At 34.8% G+C, this 23,073-nt stretch overlaps 1 protein-coding gene across 2 annotated transcripts in view; it reads right to left on the bottom strand.

Annotated features, from left to right (window-relative positions):
- Nucleotides 1-23,073, bottom strand: part of LOC129231771 (sodium- and chloride-dependent glycine transporter 1-like) — a 133,489-nt gene that overhangs the window by 83,893 nt on the left and 26,523 nt on the right. Inside the window, exon 1 of one of the 2 annotated variants that reach the window (XM_054866137.1) lies at nt 19,859-19,988. The exons of the other annotated variant lie outside the window; for it this stretch is intronic. The gene's annotated coding sequence lies outside the window, so the exon portion shown is untranslated. Of the gene's footprint in view, nt 1-19,858; nt 19,989-23,073 lie in introns of those variants that run through there. 2 annotated transcript variants of the gene reach the window in all.

The raw sequence follows: 23,073 nt of genomic DNA, 5'->3' as shown, positions 1-23,073 counted from the left end.
CCTTTGGTCGCCAAGTTTTGTCGCCAACTTGGCGACAAATTTTTAGATTTTTTTTTTTTTTTTGGTTTCAATATGGCCACTGTTGGTGATATTTAGAGAGTAAACAATTGAATCACATCAAAATTGCCAGTAATGGGAAAATGACATTAAATTGGAGTAAAAGGAAGTCATGTGATGCACACATTAGCTCGTTTTTATTGGCTGTATTGTACACTTATTTACAGCTAATAAGACTGATTTAGATTGATCTGGTTTTGAAGTAAATAGATCTCATTTTACTTCGGCTGCACAATTTTGTAGGCACACTTTACCAGTGGTTCGTAATTCTGTACAAATACGTAATACTTTTTCTCTCAACACGTCAACGGATGTTGATAGTGTTTGATGCAGGGATGCCGACGGGGTTAGGAGCAGGTCAGGACACAGACTGCATCATGGAAATTTTTAGTCAGGGCGGGGTATATTCAAGGTTTTTTTTTATATCTTTTTGGGGTGAGCTGTCGTTCTTGAAGTTCAGGGTAGGAACCCCTATTTGACGTAATCCCTTAAAAAATCATACAACGTTTTGAAAAAACTGGATGAAAGATTAGCTGCTAGGCGTGTAACAATAGAGTCACACTTCAAACATCTGTAACAAATACAAACGTGTTTTACCGTATATATTATTTCTCAAAGTTTTTTTTTTTTTTTTTTTTTTTGTGAGAACGCCGTGACTGCCTTTATACTTTTTCAAACTTTATAAGTAGTGAGTTGTTTCAATACTTTTTTCCACCGCTTGTATCCCAAAATAAAGTGACAATACGTAGTTTGTTTTGTCGAAAACAAAGTTTTATTTTTATTTATTTATTTTTTTGTTGCGCTTTGATTTATCGCAAAATGCATGCCCATTGGATCAGTTGGTTAGAGTGTAGTACTAATATTGTGAAGGTGGGGAGTTTGAATCCCCATGAAATGAATTGTATCCTTATAACGACTAATTTCCTTCTTCAAAATTCTGGTCCAAATTTGCATCAATATCTAATTTAATCTCACTGAAGGCAGTAGAGCTACCGTTCTCTTGTAAATTGCAGGAAACGAGTAATTTTAATATGGTAAATCGCAGTATAGATTTAAAAAAAAATAGAGGCATTGATTTCAACTTATTTTGGTACTTTATTGCGCATCGTTTTAGTGTCTAGCATTCCGAAATGCAGGCCCATTAGCTCAGTTGGTAAGAGTGTCCTGCTCCTGTGGTGTAAAACTAGTCTGCGGCAAAAGGGGGTTTTAGTATTGTTTTGATACAGTTATACAGACAGGACAAGTATTTACAATGCTAGAGAGAAATTTAGTTTTTTTTCCTGATGCAATTTTTCGAAATAGTTGCAGCTAGTGCATGAAAGAAATATTCGCTCTAGATTTCCTTGCCAAAAATCACCATTTTATTAGATACATAATGTTTGATTGCTGAACTGTCACAGAAGTATATCTGTTATCAGCAATAAAGCACAAAAACAGAAGATTTTCAAACAAAATCCCAAAAAATCAAGATATCTATAAAAAAACCCCAAGATCTTGTGTAAAAACTCCAAGTTATGACAGCCCTGGTAGGAGATACTTTGTACACTGGACATTCACTAGCCATTTTCGGTGCCTGCGTACTGAGTTTGACAGGTTGTGTCAGAGGAAGAAGATCAGAAGGAGAAAAGCAGTGAAACGATATCTAATCATATCCCGGACGATGAAAATGTGCTGTTACAAGAGCTCTGTTTTAAGTTGAAATGAAGAACTTGTATTTAAAAGTCGTTAATTCAAAATTTTCTGAAATTGAATTTTTGAAAGAAAAGATAGTAGCACGTGTCTAACGATGTATCGTCGACTCAAAGCAAGATTAGGATATCTTATAGTTATTCCTGGGATTAGATAGCTTACTGTTACTCTGAGGCGACGATATAAACGTTGAGTAGATGTTCCAAATAAAATTTGTTGTGTTGAAGACAGAGGGGAAAATTCTTTTTTTTTTCTCGAAAAGAATTCAGCCACACGTAGGGGAAACCATGGTAAAGTGGATACCCGGGGCAAAGCGAATATTGCCTATAACTCCCAAGTTGTTCGTTGGCCGTCAGTCACGTTGTCATAGCAAAAGTCATCTGTTGCCATTCCGTGTGCGGCAAACACGTCTGGACGAGTTCGCGTCGTGCGGCGCCAATGAACGGACAGAGTATGTTTTTGAGAAAATAATATTAATTTGTAGAGGTAAGTGTTTTGTTTATAACTTTAATACTATTTGTGACAGGTTCTTTGTAATGAGTGGAATTTTATGCATGATGATGTAACTTTCTACTATACGTAGACAATGAGTTTAGACGCTCTGGTTTTTTAGTAATTTGTGATAATCTCAAAAATGTACCTGAAGGGGCAAAGCGGATTGGGCAAAATGGATACCATATTCACTACCCGGTCATGAAAAGTCATTTCATCCGAACCTGGAAGTCCTTCAATTTTGTGATCTCAAGATAATGCTACCATTGATGACAGTTCTCATACTCCCTTGGGGTCTGAAACCTCTCCTGGGGGGGGGAGACTCCCCTGGGGCCCAAGACAATGATGTTCCCGCCGATTCATCCAAACCTGGATATTCTAAAAACTACTGTAGTCTTTTAGTTTTACGAGCTATTTCACATCCTGCTAAACCAATAACAACAAGCTACAATGATCTACACTCCTGAAAAGAGCTACAGTAAAGGAAGATCAGAAACAAAAATTTGAAAAAGCAAGAAAGACTGTCATGAAGTCACTAGATGATGTTTCGACTAAAGCTTCTCAAAAGACTGTTAAAATGACTACTGCCAAAAAGACTGTAAATCAAATATCTCTGCCACAATACATAAAACTGCAAAATAGAATAATATAAAGATAGAATTAAAGAAATTTGAAGATTTGAGGTGCATTTTCTGTGGTGAAACGTACATTGAAAAAGATGATCCGCCAACGAAAAACTACATAATATCGTATTTGTACTCAGTGGTGTCAGGAAGAGTGTTCAGCATTCGAAAATGGTGATGAATTTTGTTTGTGATAACTGCAATGACTAGTAATGTAGCTGAAAATATACATATATATCTATTTTAATATGCTTCTATAATTTTGGATGTTGATTTTTCTTAGTTTAATTTTTTTGTCTGCAATTATTAGTAGCGTAGCAAAAGTGTTTTTTAATATGTTCCTTTAACTTTCAATATTTATTTTATTTTTAAGTTCAATTTCTTAATTTGTAATAACTACAATTATTAGCATAGTAGCAAAAAACTGTTTTTTAATATGCTCCTTTAATTTTTCAAAGTTTATTTCATTTTTAAGTTCAATTTCTTTGTTTGTCACAACTACAATAATTAGCATTGTAGCAAAAAAAAAAAGTTTTTTGAATTTGTTCCTTTAACATTCAATAGTTATTTTATTTTTAATGTTTAGTTTTATGACAAATGATGTTGTTGTTCGCTTTGCCCTAGCACCGAATCCGCTTTACCCGGGGTGTCGGGCAAAGTGGATATTCATGCCATTGTTGAAAACTGGCCTTATATCTAAAAGTTTTATTAATATTAAGGACAACCGTTATTGCATTACGTAAGTTCATTAAATGAAGAGTGCTTATAAATATTTGTTTCAATTTCATCAGTTATGACTAAACGACAATAAGCATGGAAAGCTTAAGGTATTCACGTTGCCCAGGTTTCCCCTAAGTTTTGTGACAGAAGGGATGAAGTGTTACTAACTGCTGCATGCCCTGAGATCCCGTGGTGTGCTACATGAGAAGGAGAGGAGAAAAAATTCTCCTGTGTACCTTTTCTGAAGGAAAAAAAATTAATTTGAATTTTGACATCTTGAATTCAAATTATGTTTTTCGCAATCACGAGTGTGTGTATGCAGGCCCAGGCGTGTGTGTTTATGTGTGGGGGGTATGTGTGTGTGTGTACGGGTTATGTGTATGTGTGTGTAGGCATGTGTGTTTGTGTCTGTGTGTGGGGGGTATGTGCATGTGTGTGTAGGCATATGTGTTTGTGTCTGTGTGCAGGCATGAATGTGTGGGTAGTGGTGTGTATGTGTGTGTATGTGTGGGTGTCTGTATGTATGCGTGTGTTTATGTGTTTGTATGTGTGTATGTGTTTGTGTATGTGTGTGTAGGTGTATGTGTGTGTAGGTGTATGTGTTTGTGTATGCGTGTGTGTGTGTGTAGTTGTGTATGTATGCGCGTGCGTGTAGGACGTGGATGCAACCTGGAGACGGCTTTCGCTAGAGGTGCAACATCGTGAGGAGCCCGTCGACCGTGATGGTGCGGAGGGTGGCGGTGGGAAAAATCAAAGGAACGCCAAAAAACAGTCAAGTGAGAACAATAAGCAATCGTGATTGCTCAAAAAAAAACCTAAAAGCAATAGCCCCTAAGCAAAAGGGGAGAAAACATGTTTTGAAATTACTTGAAGCTTTGAGATCTAGCAAATTGGCATATGCAACGATAATCCTGCAACGATACACCAAACTCTGAACGTAAGTGAAAATAGCGACTTCGAAGAAGAAGTAAAATTTGTAAATTAATAATTTGAGGCAACTAACTACCTGTCGAAAACCATCTAAAATATATGCTGTATTTACACGGAAAATAAAACTTAAATTACTTTCATATGGAAGTAAATCGTTTCATTTTGTAATTTTTTCTGCGAAAAGGGCGTAAGTTCATATAGTTTTGTTCCAAAAGGGGTGAAGTCATGTTTCTTTTTTTTATTTCTAAGTAACTATACTATCAGGATTTTTTAACTATATAATTTAGTGTTATTAGCATTCAAAGATTACTGGAAAAATTTTTTTTCTTAAAATTCTTAACGTTGATGCCATAAATAAATTTCATTAACCATTTTTTTTTCAATTATAAGTTTAACGCTTTAATAGCAAGTTTTAAAATTAATGTTTTGTTTATTCAATAAATGTTATGCTTTTTGGGATTTCAAAGGAGTGGCGACTACAAAAAAACAAAAAAGAGTGACTACTTATTAATTTGCTCTTACAGATCTTTAATGAATGGCTCCACAATGATAAGAAAAAAAAAAAACCCAGCTAGTATATATCTTAAAATTTTGTTTCAAATGTTAACTTGAAAACAAAATACTTTTTTTAAAAAAATGTTATGCGGAGTTAAGGAACAACTTGCTTCTTTCGTATAACTTGCTTCTATTTTTAGTCTATTTATATATTTATTTCCTAAGTGACTGCCTCATCAGTTTGTAAACATTATCTTTAACCCCGGGAAAATTTCCTCGCAATGATGAAATTTTAATGTACGTTCCATTCAAAGATAACGAATCATCCATATTTTCCATTGGTAGATTTTGAGGGTGTGTTCTCGGTTCTTCCTTTTCAGTAAGGTCAAGCTATGACATGAGGAATTGACGAGTTTTAGAGTTATTGTTGACAATTAGAAATAAGGCACCAAGAGAACTGGGGCAATACATATGTTGCATCGCTATTAGGATTAATGAGACGATAACTGCACATAGTTTAAAAGGGAATTGATACTGGTTGTTTGTTTATTTTGGGATAACTAAATATTTAGTAAGAAATGTTCCTGAATTTTTGACCTTTTGCTTGGTTATGTATACTTTTTCTTCACGTTACAAAACTTAATTTTAGCTCACATGTTCATTTCTGCTTTGTTGTTAATAACTTCTTCAAACCAATTAAAATTGATAAATTAATTTTGCAATCCTTTAAGGCTCATTCTCAAATAAAGATAAATTATTTTAAAATATGTTTATTTATTTACCTTTTTTTTTCAGTTTTTCCTTTCCACTACAACAGTTTGTATTAGTTCATATAGCTAAAAAACTGGCTATTTTATACACTTCAATTGCTCTTAATTTTACAATTGCTGGTTGAAAAATTTACTTTTAAAGACGGAAATTTTTACGAAAAAAGGGGGAATGTAGGACCAAAATTGTAAGCTCTTAATATCCACTCAGACTAAATAGGATAGTCAACGTAGCATGGCGTCTGAAAGATTCTTGTTCTAGAAAAGCTGGTCGCCAAGGTTATTTTTTTTTTTTTCAGTCTCTCGTGTGACCTTTGACATAAATATGAAAAGTTTGAAATGAAAAAAAAATTAATAAAACATAAAAACACACGAAAGCTAACTTTTTATACGATCCCTATTTCTCCCACATTACATTTAGAGAAATGATCTACATTGAAAAATAATAGCTGCACAAAACACACTAGAGAAGACTTTACAATAGGAAAAAAACGCACTCTGTGCGCACATATAATTTCAAATCCTTGCTAGTCGCAATATTTCCCCTCAAGAGGACGGTGTAATTGAATGCGAGTGTGAAGTGGCGTAAGTCCCATAACGCTGCCTTTCATATCTCGATGAATATTAGTCGTACTAATATAAAATGTTTTGGTATTTTTTTTCTTTGGAGATTTTTTCTCTAGAGGCAATGCGTAGATCTTGGAGACTATACAAAAATTTGGATTTCGTATTTGTTCACCATTTTGTTTTCACTTTTGACTTTTATTACCTTAACTTTGCATCTTATTTTGACTATTTTTGCAATTAGAAGAATGCGTCTAGGACTAACGGTTGCGAAAATAAAAGACTTGCAGGTTAAACGGGGAAACGTATATCGTGAATAGCTTATGTTAAATATAACTGCTGCAGATTACAAGCGTTGCGACTGAAATCATTAGTCAAAAAAATGATTATTTAGTTAAACTATTGATATATTCCACATGTATAGATTTTTGCAAAGTAAAATTATTGTTAAGAAGTCCGTTAATATTGAAAAAAATCAACCCGCCGTACTATTTTTAAAATTATAAAACATAGACTGTTTTTTTTTTTTTTGGCACGAAAATAATTTAGAAAACTGAAAGAACGGAAAGCATTCAATAAGTTTAACTCATAGTTTCAGTTACTAAATGCACAGGCTAATTTAGAGGAAATGCAATCATTACAGGGTTATCACATGAGCTATTAGTTTTTGTATCGAAAAGTATAGCACGTACAACGACGAGGAAGAAATAAAAATAGGCACAAACTCATCAACATTTGGAGTTTTGGTACAGTATTTTTTAAGTACAGCACAGAATTCAGTACATTATTTTTTAAAAGGAGACAAAAGAAGAAAAGCGGTTTTTTTGTGTGTGGCGGGTTACGTCCTGGTAGCGTGAAGCGTCGTCTTGATCAAGTCATGACTGCCACATGGATCCTATCCATGAGTTCTACGGTTTTAGTAGAGAGGGTACATAAACTAGGTCATAAATGTGCTTCCGAAGCACTGCACGGACAAATGAACACATATAGAAATATAAAAAAAAAAATAATAATTTGAATTTTGATCTCTTGAATTCAAATTATGCTTTTCGCAATCACGAGTGTGTGTGTGTGTATAGGCGTGTGTGTTTATGTGTGTGTGAGGGGGTATGTGTGTTTGTGTGTTGGGGGTATGTGTATGGGTGTGTAGGCATTTGTGTTTATGTCTGTGTGCAGGTATGAGTGTGTGGGTTGGTTGTGTATATGAGTGTTTGTGTGTGGGGGGATGTGTATGTGTGTAGGCATATGTGTTTGTGTCTGTGTGCAGGCATGAGTGTGTGGGTAGTTGTGTGTGTATGTGTAGGTGTCTTTATGTATGCGTGTGTGTGTGCATGTGTTTGTGTGTGTATGTGTTTGTGTATGTGTGTATGCGTATGTATGTGTTTGTGTGTGTGTGTACGCGTGTGTATGTATGCGTGTAAGTGTAGGATATTGACTCAACGTGGAGACGGTTTTCGCTGGAGGAGCAGCACCGGCGGCCGGTCGGTCGACGGTGATGCTGCAGAGGGTGCTGGCGGGAAAATAAAATGATAGGACCTCAAAACAGTCAAATGAAAGCAATAAGCAATCGTTATTGCTCAAAAAAAAAAAGCTTTCCTGTTTTGTCACCATTTAAAAATACTTCACTCATACTATCACCTGGTTAACACAATTCCAAATCTTGATGAGTTTATGATTACTTTTATATATTCTTCATCATTGCACGTGAAACACTTTTGGATAGAGTCAAGCCCGCTTATTGAAATATCGGTTAAAATAATATCCCGCTTAAGGGGGTCCGGGACACAAAAATAGTCAAATTTTGCAATTTTTTTTTTATCATGTGAAAAATTACTCCGTGTTTTTCTGCTTAAGAGGACGTTTGAATCTTGTTTCTATCTTAAATATAACGAAAGATATAATTATTTTTGTTTCATGCACATAGCTAATGTGTACTTAACTTTAAAACTTTAAACGCGTTTTTCTCCATGATGCAATTTTTCCCGATTTCTTGCATTCAAACTCTTATAAGTCAGGAATCGATAAAGATAAAGTAATAAAAATTTGAGCATGTCTTTTTCAAACAGTTTACTTTAAATTTTATTCGGCGAATTTGAAAAAAAAAACGTTTACTGCAAAAATTATGATTTTTTTAAAAAAAAGTATCTTCGAATTTTTCGAAATTTTTCTTCAAATACTTTTTATTTTTTATTGAATCATTATTTTTAAAATCGCCGAATAAAAATTAAAGCTTAGATATTTGTGCGTAATTTATTTTAAAAAAATTGAAAATTGATCAAGAATATTTTGAGTTATAGCAATTTAAAGCAACCCCATTTTTTTAAAAAAAACTAATTAAATTTAAATAAAAAAATTTTTTTTTTCATATTTATGTCATGATTTTGCTTATTAAATAAATGGTGAATCAGTGCAAAAAATTTCAAAACTCTAAAGTGTATAATAAAAAAAATTTCAAAATGTGTCCTAGACCCCCTTAATGTAATACATTTTTAATGAACAAAACCATTGATGCGTAGTATATTGATCCGAGTTAATGGAATATAATACTCATTAGAATAATTTTTCATCGAAAATAGGCTATTTCATTTAGCGCGCTCGACTTTATAAAAGACTGTATAAAGTAAAAACGAATGAATCACTTGTAGTAACCTTGTAGATTAAGCATGCTAAGAGTTTTATAAACAAAACTTTGTCTGACGAGGTTTTTGGAATATTTCCTTCTTTGAGTATCGCAATAACAGAAAATAATGAGTGGAATTATTGAAGTCCATCATATCATCACGTTACTCGTATTGCAACATTATTGAGCAAAGATGTAAGGAATTTATGAAACGTGCTAGGATGACACATAGTCTTGAAATCGAAATATGCCATTTCGTAATCTAATTTTTTTCTCGAAATCGAAAGTATCGAAACTTCGTAGACAGCTATCTAAACGTGCTGATTGATTAGGAGTCATTTAAAAGCTAAATGATTCGTATAGCTACGCGCAGCAGAACTGCGCAGTGGACATGTGTTTTCGTGGTCCGTGTATGAAACGCTCGTGCTCATTTCCTTTCTTTTTTTTTTTAAATGCTAATCCTTTCTAGCTTCTCTCTTTCTTTTGTAAAGACTTGCAAGTGTCTTACGTGAATTGAGTTCCGATGCACAAAACGGCTTAATAAATTATGTTTAAAATTCTTGAAAATATATAAAACTATTTTACGTCACTTATGCACAGGATCTAAATGTGCTTTAGACTTTCGCCTGCATTCAGAAATTTTACTTTTCTAAGAATATTATTAAGTTAAAAATGATACTGCTACTTTTCGTGCGGTATGAACTACTATTCCAAATATAGTATACTACACTGGTGTAAGAAATTAAGAGAATTTTTAGATTCGGTCTGTTATCTCCAGAACTGCTGGACCGATTTTAATGAAATTTGGTATGTACATACATTCAAACCATACAAAACAAATAACCACCAAAAATTTAAAATACACACGCATGATCATAAAAAACACTCGTTAGAGTCGAATGGTATGAAACAGTGGTTGCAAAATTGAACAAGAAAATGGGTTAGTAGGTGGTATAGTCCCCTCTAACAGACATATTAGCCTCGCAGTGTGACTCCATACTTGAAATGAAGCAGTTTATTTAATCCTAGGGCAATTGTTTCCACTCGTTCATTAACGTTGTTCTCAGGCTATTGAGGGTCCCCGGAGGGGTGTTGCGAGTTGCGATTGCCCTACCGAGAGCGTCTCAGACATGCTCAATAGGGTTGGATCTCTTGGGCAATCCATCCAGGAAATATCCTCCCTTCCAGAAATTCGTCGACCAGAAGAGCTCTATATGGACTTGCGTTAACATCAATTAAAATTAGCTCAGGGCTAGCAGTGCCCCTCAAGAGGTGAGCAGAGGATTCCAAGACCACATCCCTATGCCTCGCAACCGTCACAGAGCCTCTCTCAAAGACATGGAGGGGTGTGCGGCCATCCAACATGATGTCTGCCCAGACCGCCAAACCACCACCGCCATAATGATCGATTTTGCGGATATTGGAGAGTAAGTAGCGGGTCCCAGTTCATCTTAACCGAATATTATTGTCCTACGTTCATTTGGATAGAAATAGGAACCAGCTACCTACCCTCCAATATCCGCAAAATCGACCATTATGGCGGTGGTGGTTTGGCGGTCTGGGCAGACATCATAATGGATGGCCGCACACCCCTCCATGTCTTTGAGAAAAGCTCTGTAACAGTTGCGAGGTATAGGGATGTGGTCTTGGAACCCTCTGCTCACCCCTTGAGTGGCACTGCTAGCCCTGAGCTAATTTTAATGAATGTTAACGCAAGTCCATATAGAGCTCTTCTGGTCGACGAATTTCTGGAAGGGAGGATAATCACTGGATGGATTGGCCAAGCAGATCTCCAGACTCTAATCCGATAGAGCATGTCTGGGACGCTCTAGGGAGGGCAATTGCAACTCGCAACACCCCTCCGGGGATCCTCCATAGCCTGAGAACAGCGTTGCTGAACGAAATGAAACAGTTGTCCCAGGATCCCACAAACGACTTCAGGTCAGGTACACTGTTAAAACTACAGGTTGCATTCGGCACCTTTCAGGGGTGAAACGCTTGTTCACCAGCGGCACCTAATACGGAGCCGAAATGGCACCTCTAACTATGGTGAAAAACAGGCACCTTTTAAAAAATAGGCAGCCGGGGTGAAAAGAATGAACCTTCGGAGAGAGAAATGGCACCCTTACTGTAGATCCTCCCCCCCCTCCCCCGTATTGTGTGCGTTTTTGAATACAGTTGTGTATTTTTCTTTTTTAATAGTTTTGTTTTGATTCATGATAGTCTACGTTTTGCACACTTTTCACATTGCTTGAATTCAGTACTGGAAATGATTAAAACTTGTAATTACAGCATTTGACCATATTTCAGAGTTTTCAACATAGTTAAGAAGTGCTCATTGCTTTAATTCATCTGATCGTTCTCTACATCAGTGTTTCTCAACCTCTTTTGACCCACGGTTCGGTAAAAACAAATGGAAAACATTGCGGACCTGTGAAATTTTTATCCTTTTCTTAAAAATAAATAAAATAAATAATAATAATTACAATAACTCTCGGGGCGGTAAAAAACTTGTGAAAAAATTCTGCGTACTGATGAGTTTTTTTTTTTTTTTTTGTTTTACAAAGTAATATTAAAAATGAATAAAACAATAAATATCTACAGACTTTATTTGGTATCAAAGAGCTGTCACAAACATATTTAAAGTTAAAGACGAATAATTATTTGAATAATCATAGTTAAGTTAATGATCATTTGTGAGAAATAACCGCACCGAAAGTAAAGTGTAGATGTACTTATGAATTATTTACATGAACAGCCAAAAATATTCTGGAATATTAAAGTTACGGAAAAACAAAATCGTTTCTCAAACGTTCAAAATTTCAATCAAAATAGCAATAAAATAAAATGCGCATAAAATTTTTCGACAGTTAAAAATTTAAATAAATTCCTAACACCATCGACTAACCGCTAACAGGAAATGATTCAAACACTTGAACGAAAAAGCAAAAGAAAAAGATAGACGGAGAGAGATTTCTTTTTTATTTTTTGCGCTCGCTACACGAAGCACAAGAATCATTTTCATTTAGGTTCTCACTTGTTGATTATTGAAAATATCATTGCGGTTACTATTTCGGTGATTAAATGTTGCTTATCGAGTACTCAAGAAAATAATGATAGATACATTTAGTAGCGTTTTGAATGATGGAATTTTCACGACAGTAACGGTAACCTGAAAATAAACAACTAACGGTACTACGGTATCGTAACAGACTAACGGTAACTGAAAAGCATCAAACGTACTTTTAACTATGTTTGAAAGCCCTAAAAGCTACAAAGTGATCAAAAGCTGTACTTACTTGTTATTTTAAAGAATTATCCTACAAAAGTTGAGATTTAATCCAATAGTGTACTTCATTCAATGTGAAAGACGTAGAAGCCACGCGTAGTGCAACCTATCATTCGTCCGCCATATTGAAGTGGTTGAATGGTGAATGTATGCTGGAAGCGCATGCGCCAGCAAGTCATTTAGCGATTGCTTGCTGTTTTGGCACCCCTGTCTACGACTGTCTGCTACTTTCGCACCTCTGCTTTACTTCCTTGCCAGTACGGCACCCTTGGTCACCATGCTTTCACCTTAGGGGGAATATATTCACTCGTCTGGAACCTCTGGTTATAACAGTGTATGGAGTCACACTGCAAGGCCTATGTGTCTGTTAGAGGGACCATACCCCCTACTAACCCTTTTTTTTGTTCAGTTTTGCAACCGCTGTTTCATACCATCCTACTCTAACGAGTGTTATTTGTTATCATGCTTGTGTATTTTAAATTTTGGGTGGTTATTTGTTTTGTATTGTTTCACTGTATGTACATACCAAATTTCATTTAAATCGGTCTAGTAGTTCTGGAGATAATAGACCAAATCTAAAAATTCTCTTAATTTCTTACACCAGTGTATTTGGAATAGTAGCATTTTCATAGACATGGGAACCGGTTAACCGGTTTCCATGTCTATGAGCATTTTCAATAGTTGTTCACGAAGGGTACTTCGAATGAATGCGTAATTATGCTAAGTTATTTTCTTGGAGGAAAACGCCAGTCCATCCGCCCCTTTGCAAAACTATAAATATTTTCTCAAATCTGATTCAATCCACTTCATTAAACTTCTGTAAACGATTTTAATAATTCAATTTGGAAAAACAGCAGTGCTAGAAATCTTCTAAAAAGTGAGGAACAAATCAAATATTTTAATCAAACTACTTTAGAAACATCTGCTTTTGTTTGGAAAGCTAAGTTCATTACTGACAACTATTAATGTGAAATTATGGACAAAGGATATTGACAAAAGTATATAGAAGCAGCAAAAACCATCTGAATTTTACTAACGAAGCTGATTCTATGATTGGGTGATGAGGATGTTGGATGGAGATTCACAAGAGGAGTCGGTAAATACGAGATAATCATTTAGCTTTATTATCACGGGACGCGGGAGCGTCCCGGCCCCGCCAAGGAAACCAAACGTCAGCAGCCAACAGAAGCAAATCCACCGCCAAAGACGAAAGAAAATAAAGCGACCAAGAACAAGATAACGCGACAGAACGAATTGGGGTTTTTTGGGTTTTTCACCCCTGTATCTCAGCCCCATGAAGACCCCCGGAGTTGATTTTTGGTACACTCAATTTATAGAGGCCCCTGACGCCGTAAACCAAAATACAATCCCCTAGACCATCAGGGGGAGGAGGTATTAAAGTTATAAAATCGCTGTTCCAAAAAGTTTTCGCTTTCTTTGACAGGGCTACAGCCCAGACGAAAAAAGGAATCAAGCTGAAATTTCGCACACACATTCCTTGTGCCTTACTGATGTGCCTTTTGTGCCATTTGACCCCCCTCCCCTTCCCCCCTCGTTTTTACCCCCCAAATTGTACCTTCCCGGGGTTCTATCACAGCCCCCCGGGGGGCTACGGTAATGATTTTTTGTATACATATTCTTGGGGGGCCATTGAGTACATGTACAAAAATTCAACCCCCAGGAACATCATGGGTCGGAGTAATTAAAGTTTGAAAATCACTAATTTTCCCTAAATTCTTATGTACTTACTCTCAGCTCATAGGGTTTGTTTATCTCGGACTGCAGTTGCAAGGTTAGAACAGATCTAACAGTTATTCCAAAGTTGTCTTAGGAAATGAAATTCAATCAAGACTAAAACATATCCAACAGTTGCAACTAGACGTTAAATCGCGGATATCACAAATTTGCCACAGCGACTGCGCATGCGCGCAGATTTAGCTCATTGGGCTTTCTGTTTTCAGATTCTATGTTGTTTGTTTATACTTAAGCAGAGAAACAAATTAATGAATGAGATTAGAATGCTGTCCTCCCCCCCCCCCCTCCCCCAGTTTCGCCGATACAAAATTTCTTTTCTTCCTGTTTTTCAGTTTTGATTTGACTCGTATTTATGGAGGGAAGAAATTTTAAGTGTCAGCGCGAAACTGGGGTTAAACCATTACAATATTTTACGTGACAAATTATATGAATTCGGAACATATAACTTTTTAATTGGAAGGGAAAAATAGCACTTTTTTATTGGTTTGCTTATTTTCTAAATTAATGGATTTTTCACAAACAATACATAATGAATTGAAAATATATGAAATACGTGTGTGGATATCCGTGCTTTGCAGATATTTGTTAGCTGAAAAATTTTTTGCAATTAATTTAAGCAAGACTTTTAATGAGCTTAGGCCGCACGCAACATGCGCATTCGCTATGGCAAATTTGAGATATGAGCGATTTGACATCGAGTAAATTTGTATAGATCTTCTGACACATTCAAATTTAAAATATTTAATGGCTTAGTTGTTTTTTTTTTTTTTTTTTTTTTTTGCTTGGTGATAACATGCGTTATTTCGTTTTTTAAATGAACTTTTAAAGAAAACTAGGTATTAAACAAGACCAGCTTTTCAAAGTGAAGTGGTTGCTTGGTGAGCAAAAAGCTTCCCGCCAAACAAGATAAACAATTTAAAAGATCTATCCATATTTCTGAAGAGTTGAAGGTGGGAGGAGGTTCTAATGGAAGTAGCTGTGATGAAAAAGGAGAAGAGGGAGGATGATAGTTTGGCAGATACTTGGCGGGCAAACTAGATATCATAACTTTTTATGGCTGAGGGTTTTTTGGGTTTAGGATGCAGGTTTTCTTTTTTGTGCGGAAAAGTTAAAGGTTTTCTTGGCGGGGAAATTTTTACAACAGGGTTGTTTTTGATGAGATTTACATATTTACATAAGTTGATTTGCGCGAGTCAACGCATGACAACCGTTCACGCTGGAACCAAAACAACAGCTGCCAGGAGAGCAGCGTTGCCAGATTCGAGATTAGAAAACATCTCTGAAAAAATTGAGTGGCTTGGCGCTAGTGCGGCCACACTATGTACAGAGAGTACATATTGTGAGGCTAGTCCATACCACACAACTCCAAAAATCTAATTTACAAACCGACCCACACCTTTTTTTTTTTTTAATTGTCGGTGGGAAACATACACTGAAGAGAAACAAACTAAATTACCAAGTTTTTAGTAACTCCAAGAAGCAAATTGTTAGTAACGACGATTTGGAAGCATAGCAAAGTCAATCTGAAGATGCTGCATTGCTTTTACAGAGTTGCCGAAGCATCATCATTATTTTTTAAAGCTGACAATGTAAAACGAGTCATTTGACAAACTCCAGTGATCTGATAATTAATTATCTTAAAAAATATAACCGATTTGAATAATTTTCATGTGCCATGTGGACGTTACTAAAAAATGTGATATATGAATTTCATCTTTCCTATTATATTTGATGATCAGGTAAAGAGAATACGTTTAAACGACACTCGGTGAATCTTCTATCTTATTTTTTTCTGCGAATTTCGGTTAATTTTACGAAACGTTACGGATTGAACGTGAGCTAAAGTCTGTAACACAATGTAAGTATTTTTTGATAAGCATTCGAATATTGTTTAAAAACATACATTTGCATTTTAAAAAGTCAGTATTGAAATTTGACTTTTTGGAAAGCTTTGAAACTCATGCGCGATCTAATGATAGAAATGTATATTTGTTTTCTATACATTAAGGATGCGATAACACATTTTATTATTTACCTAAGTTGAAAAATCTGTATTTTATAACCACTTTATCCCACCAGACCCTGAAAAATAAATAAAACTCTGGAAAAACGGCGTTGATTAAGCGATTTTTCCGGTTACAGGCGTTTCAGATCACGGGACGCGGGAGCGTCCCGCCGCCAAGGAAACCAAACGTCAGCAGCTAACAAAAGCAAATCCACCGCCAAAGACGAAAGAAAATAAAAGTGACGAAGAACAGTTTACACGTCAGAATTAGTTGGGGTTTTCTGGGTTTTTCACCCCTCTGTATCTCAACCCCATGAAGACCCCCGGAGTTGATTTTTGGTACAATCAATCTCTAGTGACGCCGTAAACCAAAATACAATCCCCTGGATCATCAGGGGGAAAAGGAATTTAAGTTATAAAATCGCTGTTCAAAAAAGTTTTCGCTTTCTTTGACAGGGCTACAGCCCAGACGAAAAAAGGAATCAAGCTGAAATTTCGCACACACATTCCTTGTGCCCTACTGATGTGCCTTTTGTGCCATTTGACCCCCCTCCCCCTCCCCCTTCGTTTTTACCCACAAATCGTACCTTCCCGACGTTCTGCAGCAACCCCCCGGGGAGCTATAATAATGAGTTTTTGTATACATATTCTTGGGGGGCCATTGAGGATATAAACAAATATTCAAACCCTAGGGACATCATTGGCCGGAGTAATTTAAGTTTGAAAATCACTAATTTCCCCTAAATTCATATGTACTTTCTCTCAGCTTATAGGGTTTGTTAATCTCTGACTGCAATTGCAAGGCTAGAACGTATCTAAGATCTTACGATTATTCAAAAGTTGTCTTTGGAAATGAAATTTAATCAAGACTAATAAAACAGATCCAACAGTTGCAACTAGACGTTATATCGCGGATATCGCAAATTTGCCACAGCGACTGCGCATGCGGGCGGACTTGGGCTTTCTGGGGCTCATTGGGCTTTCTGTTTTAAGGTTCTATGTAGTTTGTTTATATTTAAGCAGAGAAACATTAATGAATAAGATTAGAATACAGTCCCTCCCCCCCCCTCCAGTTTCGCCGATACGAAATTTCTTTTCTTCCTGTTTTTCAGTTTTGATATATTTAAGGGGGTAGAAATTTTAAATGTCAGCGAAACTGGGGTTGAACCATGAAAATATTTTGCATGACATATTATATGTAACTGTACACATATGTATATGATACATCTAAATTTATAATTAAAAGCGAAAAATAGCACTTATTTAGTGGTTTGCTTATTTTCTAAATTAATGAATTTTTGACAAACATAACACATTATCAATTGAAATATATGATATATGTGTGTGGATATCCGTGTTTTGCAATAATTTGTTAATACAAATTTTTTGCAATTAATTTAAGCAAGACTTTTGAAATGAGCTAAGTCCACGCGCATACGCAGTCGCTGTGGCAAATTTGTGATATCTGCGATTTGACGTAGAGTACAGTTGCATACATCTTCTCTCTGACTCATTCAAATTTAAAATATTTATAGACTTTTTTTTTTTTTTGCTTGGTTATAACATACGTTATTTTGTCTTTTTAGTGAACTTTTAAACAAAACTAGAGATTAAACAAGACAAAGAGTTCTATCAAAAGAAAGATAAATCACTCAACAATTAAAATTATCCCATAAAACGTAAAATAATCGGCGATTTAAGAAAAGAAGTCATTAAATAATAGCTAAATTGATATAACACGCAAGTTGTAAAACATTAAAAAAAAAAAAACTTCATGAAAATGTTGAATAATCTATCGAATAAAGAAACTGTAATAGAATTTATTGCGAACTTGCAAAATACTTGAAAACAATATAATTAAAAATATAGTATTTTATTATCCAAGCAGTTTTCTTTGCAACAGAGATGATACAAGGATTGCAATAAAATTTAAACGCCCCAATTCTCACCAAACGAACATAGAATCTTACTGGTCAGAGAATAACATGACGTAAAATTAAGCTTGCCATTATTGTTCCTTAAAAACACAAAATAACATTGTTTCAATTGAATATTTATGACTTGAAATTCTCAATTCTAAAAATTCAGACAAAGTAATAATATCAATGCAAAAATATGTGATATGTCAGCAAAAACAACCCTGATTTAAAAATTTCCCCGCCAAGAAAACCTTTAACTCTTCCCCACAAAAAAGAAAGCCTTCATCCTAAACCAAAACACCCTCAGCCTTAAAAAGTCATGATATCTAGTTTGCCCGCCAAGTATCGGCCAAACTATCATCCTCCCTGTTCTCCTCTTTCATCACACCTACTTCCGTTAGATCCTCCTCCCACCTTCAACTCCTCAGAAATACGGATACATCCTTTAAATTGTTTATCTTGTTTCGCGGGAAGCTTTTCTAGTTGAGGTGGTTGCTTGGTGAGTAAAAAGCTTATGGATAGATCTTTTAAATTGTTTATCTTGTTTCGCTGGAAGCTTTTCTAGTTGAGGTGGTTGCTTGGTGAGTAAAAAGCTTCTCGCCAAACTAGATAAACAATTTAAAGGATCTATCCATATTTCTGAGGAGTGTAAGGTGGGAGGAGGATCTAACGGAAGTAGGTGTGACGAAAGAGGAGAACAGGGAGGATGATAGTTTGGCAGCTACTTGGCGGGCAAACTAGATATCATGACTTTTTAGGGCTGAAGGTTTTTTGGTTTAGGATGAAGGCTTTCTTTTTTTGTGGGGAAGAGTTAAAGGTTTTCTTGGCGGGAAAATTTTTACAACAGGGTTGTTTTTGCTGGGATAAAAGAACTACTGTCCAAATGAAACAATCAGGCTCTTTTATCGAACAAGATACAATTAATCCTTTTCGACAAGGTTTTGTCTTATATACAATCAAAAGGAATTTTAAACTAATTAATCTAAATTCTGACTCTACAAGTGTTTTTTTATAATTCAAAAATATTACTCATTTTTGTATTTAATAGCGATATTTTGTAAAACCTTGACGACAAAGCTTTTGTTTGTTCTATAGGACGGGGGGGGGGGACTGGTGAAATGTACAAGTACTGAAAATGCTTAAAACATTCTTATAAAACACAATACAATTAGAGGCGATGTAAGCTAATGGAGGTATAAGATAAAAACTTGAACCATTTTTTTTTTCGTTTAATCGAAAAAAAAGCAAAATGACAAAAAATGGAAGGGAATTACAAAAGTTTGGTTAAAGTATGCTGTAGGTAAAATGTATATCTTTAAGGTATGTATTTTATTGTTATTTTGTATCATCTTTAACACAAAGCCACGCTGTATATGTTGCTTCATTAAGGATAAATATTTCGTACTACATTTACGTAGCTCCTTCTAAAAGGATGCAAAATGTTTATAAAGAAAAAGCATGCCTACTATTCGTTTACTATTTAAATTAAAAATTTGAAAGCTTCGCAAAAATCTTATTTAATTTTTATCTCAATGTGAGTAAAATTAAAATATGTATTTAAACGCGGAGCCAATTTATAACCCTTTAGCAAGCTAAAATACTTGCTTTTAGAATGAAAAGAAACAAAAAACATCAGGATCAGATATTAGGGGTCCCTTTGACCGTAGTTTATAAAGCACAGAGTTGACTCAAAAATACGGATTGAACATAAAACTGTACCACGTCTTTAACAAAGAGAGAAATAATAATAACAATGTGTATCATTAAAAAAAAAAGGTTTCCAAAAATACTAAATATCAATTTGACGACTTGCGAAGTAAGTTACATGAGAATAGCAATTGAAAGGTTAAAAGCTGGTAGGTTATGTATATTTGTTTCCAAGTACAATAAAATACAAGTACAAAGATTGTTGTAAAAAATATATACATCTTACTTGAAAAGAGATTATTTCCTTTCGAGGGTATTTTCCGCAAGGCTGAGATTCTTTACTAAACAAGATATATATGAGTTGCCATTCTTATGAGATTTTCGAAAGTCAGACGCCTTCTTAATGTGTGCACAGCTGAACAACGAATTCATACACCGCGAATGGACGATTTACTATTGGGCAATGGCTCGCCCTAAAACCATACTTTTTAGCGTGTGGACAGTTAACACCGTCATCTTGATCTATGACGCCTAACATCATTTTACATTAGTTAAGCTTCGTTCCATAAATAGCCGTGGAGAGTTTCAAGCGAATTCATCCTATGTTGGATAGAGCTGAGCGTTTTTTTTTTTTTTCGAGCATTACTTAATCTGTTAGAGAAAGAAGTAACCAAAACCCCCTCAAGAATTCTGTCGTTCATAGTTAACCCATTTTATCTCACTGTCCTATTTCAAGGACAGCTGAAGCTTGAATTAACCTTAAAAATAGCATTCTTCTCAAATTCAAGATAAATAAATAAATTGGGATAAAGCGCGCTAGAGCGTGAAATATTAAAACCATGTCAATATGTTTTTTGAAATTTTAGAGGAGAGAAAGAAAAACATTTAACGCGTTGCCAAGTATTTTTTCCAAAAGATTTTATTTTTCGTTTGAAAAACGTTCAGTGTACGACTTAAGTTTTGTTTTCTTTTTTAAATTAACAGTATTTTCTAGTTAATTTTTGACAAACATAATTCGGACTGAGCTGAATTTGATGTAAAGCGACCGTATTTTATTTATATGCTTAATTGTGCACTAAAATTCATGTGATGTCGCATTTCATGCACTAGCCGTACATGTACAAGCAAAAAATGAGTTGATTACTCGTATGATAGTAACAGCTTAGACTTGCTGGTTTTGATTGAAAACGGCTTTTTGAATGCAGTTTTTGACCTAATTAAGTTCGTAATTACTTCGTTGAGTGATAGTACTGACCAAGAAATATCTATATTACTAGCTGCGGGCCCGGTTTTGCACGTGCTACCTTAAAAATGAAAAAGGTGTCCAGTTGATCTTTTTGTAGTACTCGGACATCAGTTTCAAACGCATTAAAATTGATTATGTGAAACTAAAGTATCAAAACTTAACAAATACCATTAAGCATTATTTTAATACCAAGTCATCAGATTCCAATTAAGCTTTAGTTAAAATCATTAAAAATATTTTTTCTTTTTTGTTCAACTCTGTTTCCTTAAAAGAAATCGAAACAATCTTAATTTGACGTGTTCTTTTAACTAAACAGGAAAGAAAAAAAAAAGAGTTATAACACAAAATAACATAATTAGTCGCACATCTTAACTTTACCGAAATATGGGGCTGGTAATGATAAACTTACACTACAATAAATAAACATAACTAAAGAAATAACTTCATATGCTGAAAAGAGTTAAGAACGTTGGCTGTAAAAAAATAAAAAAGGGCAGACGATAAATAAAGGTTTTGTCCGAATAGAGCAACCGATTAACCCGTTTGTTTGCTTTGATGACGTCAGTCCCACTGAAACAATTGTTAAAATGTTATTTATTAACAGAAATGTAAAATGGCAACACTTAAAGAAATAAAAATCTTTGCTCAGAATGAAAGAGAAACAAAGCTAATTTACAATAAATTTCTAAACGAAAAAGATGCTTTAAAGAGAATTTTTAGGATTTAAGTATCAGAATAAAAGAGAAATTAAACTAATTTAAAATAAAATTCTAAATGGAAACGTTGTTTTAAGATTTGGACAGCAGCCAAAAAAATCCCTTTTAAAACAATTATTAAAACTTTATTTACTCACCCATATGCAAAATGGCAACAGATAAGAAATAAAAATTCCTGAATAGCGTAATGTTAATATGCGTTTTAATTAATATCTCCGCTAATTAAAGTTGTACGATTACGAAATTGCTCTTGTTGTTTTTTCTCAAAAATTTCGAATCGATCGGTACCTCGTTCGGTTCTCGACTCGCAGCGGTTCTTGAGAAGATCCATCTTCAGACTTTCAGACAGACGCGATCAGATTTTAATAGTATCCACTATAATATTAAAATCTGTTCGCGTCCTTCTGTCTGTCTGTCTGTCTGACTGACTGGAGATCAATCTTCTCGAGAACCGCTGCGAATCGAGAGTCGAACGAGAAACCGATCAATTCGAAATTTTTCAAAGAAAACAATAGGACCAATCTCGTAATTGTGCGTTTTTAATTAGCGGAGATATTAATTAAAACGTCAATTAACATAACGTTATTCAGGAATATTTATTTCTTTCCTGTTGCCATTTTGCATATGGGTGAGCAAATAAAATTCTAAAAGTTGTTTTAAAAGAGATTTTTTTGGTTGCTGTCAAAATCTTAAAACAACGTTTCCATCTTGAATTTCATTTTAAATTAGTTTAAAATTGGTTGCTCTAATCGGACACAGCCTTCATTTTATCGTCTCTCCTTTTTTTATTTTTTACATTCAATGTTTTTAACTCTTTTCAGCATATGAAAAATATTTCTTTAGCAATGTTTATTGATTATAGTGTAAGTTTATCATTCACCGGCCTCATGTTTTGGTACATTTAGGATGTGCGACTAATTATGTTTATTTTGTAGGTCTTTTTACCGTCACATAGGTGAGTTTTCGAATTGCAATAACTTTCTTTTTCCTTCCTGTTTCTATTTTTGAAATACAGTTTATATCTTTAAAAGAATACGTTAAATTAAAATTGTTTGGATTTCTTTAAGTGAAACAGAGTTGAACAAAAAATATATTTTTTAAGGATTTTAACTTAAAGAGATTTTTGCCAAAAAATGCTCTACTGGTGTTTTGCAAACCTTGTTATACGCGTATTTATTTATTCCTCAGCGCTTTAGAAACTGATGTCAGAGTAATACAAAAACACCAATTGGACATCTCTTTCATTTTTTAAGTAGCCCGTGCAACGCCGGGCACGCAGCTAGTGGAAGATTAAAATCTGTTCGCGTCTGTCTGAGAGTCTGAAGCTCGATCTTCTCGAGAACCTCTGCGAGTTGAGAGCTGAAGGAGGTACCGATCAATTCGAAATTTTCCAGAGAAGGCAGTAAGACCAATCTCGTATTTGTACGACTTTAATTAGCGGAGATATTAATTAAAAAGTTTAATTCACATTACGTTATTCAGGCATTTTTATTTATTTCTTGTTGCCATTTTGCATATGAATGAGCAAATAAATTTCTA

Source organism: Uloborus diversus, chromosome 10 (genome assembly GCF_026930045.1).
Source record: "Uloborus diversus isolate 005 chromosome 10, Udiv.v.3.1, whole genome shotgun sequence".
Lineage (NCBI taxonomy): Eukaryota > Metazoa > Arthropoda > Arachnida > Araneae > Uloboridae > Uloborus > Uloborus diversus.
Note: the sequence above shows the minus strand (reverse complement) of the source record. Positions and strands in the feature narration are given on the sequence as shown.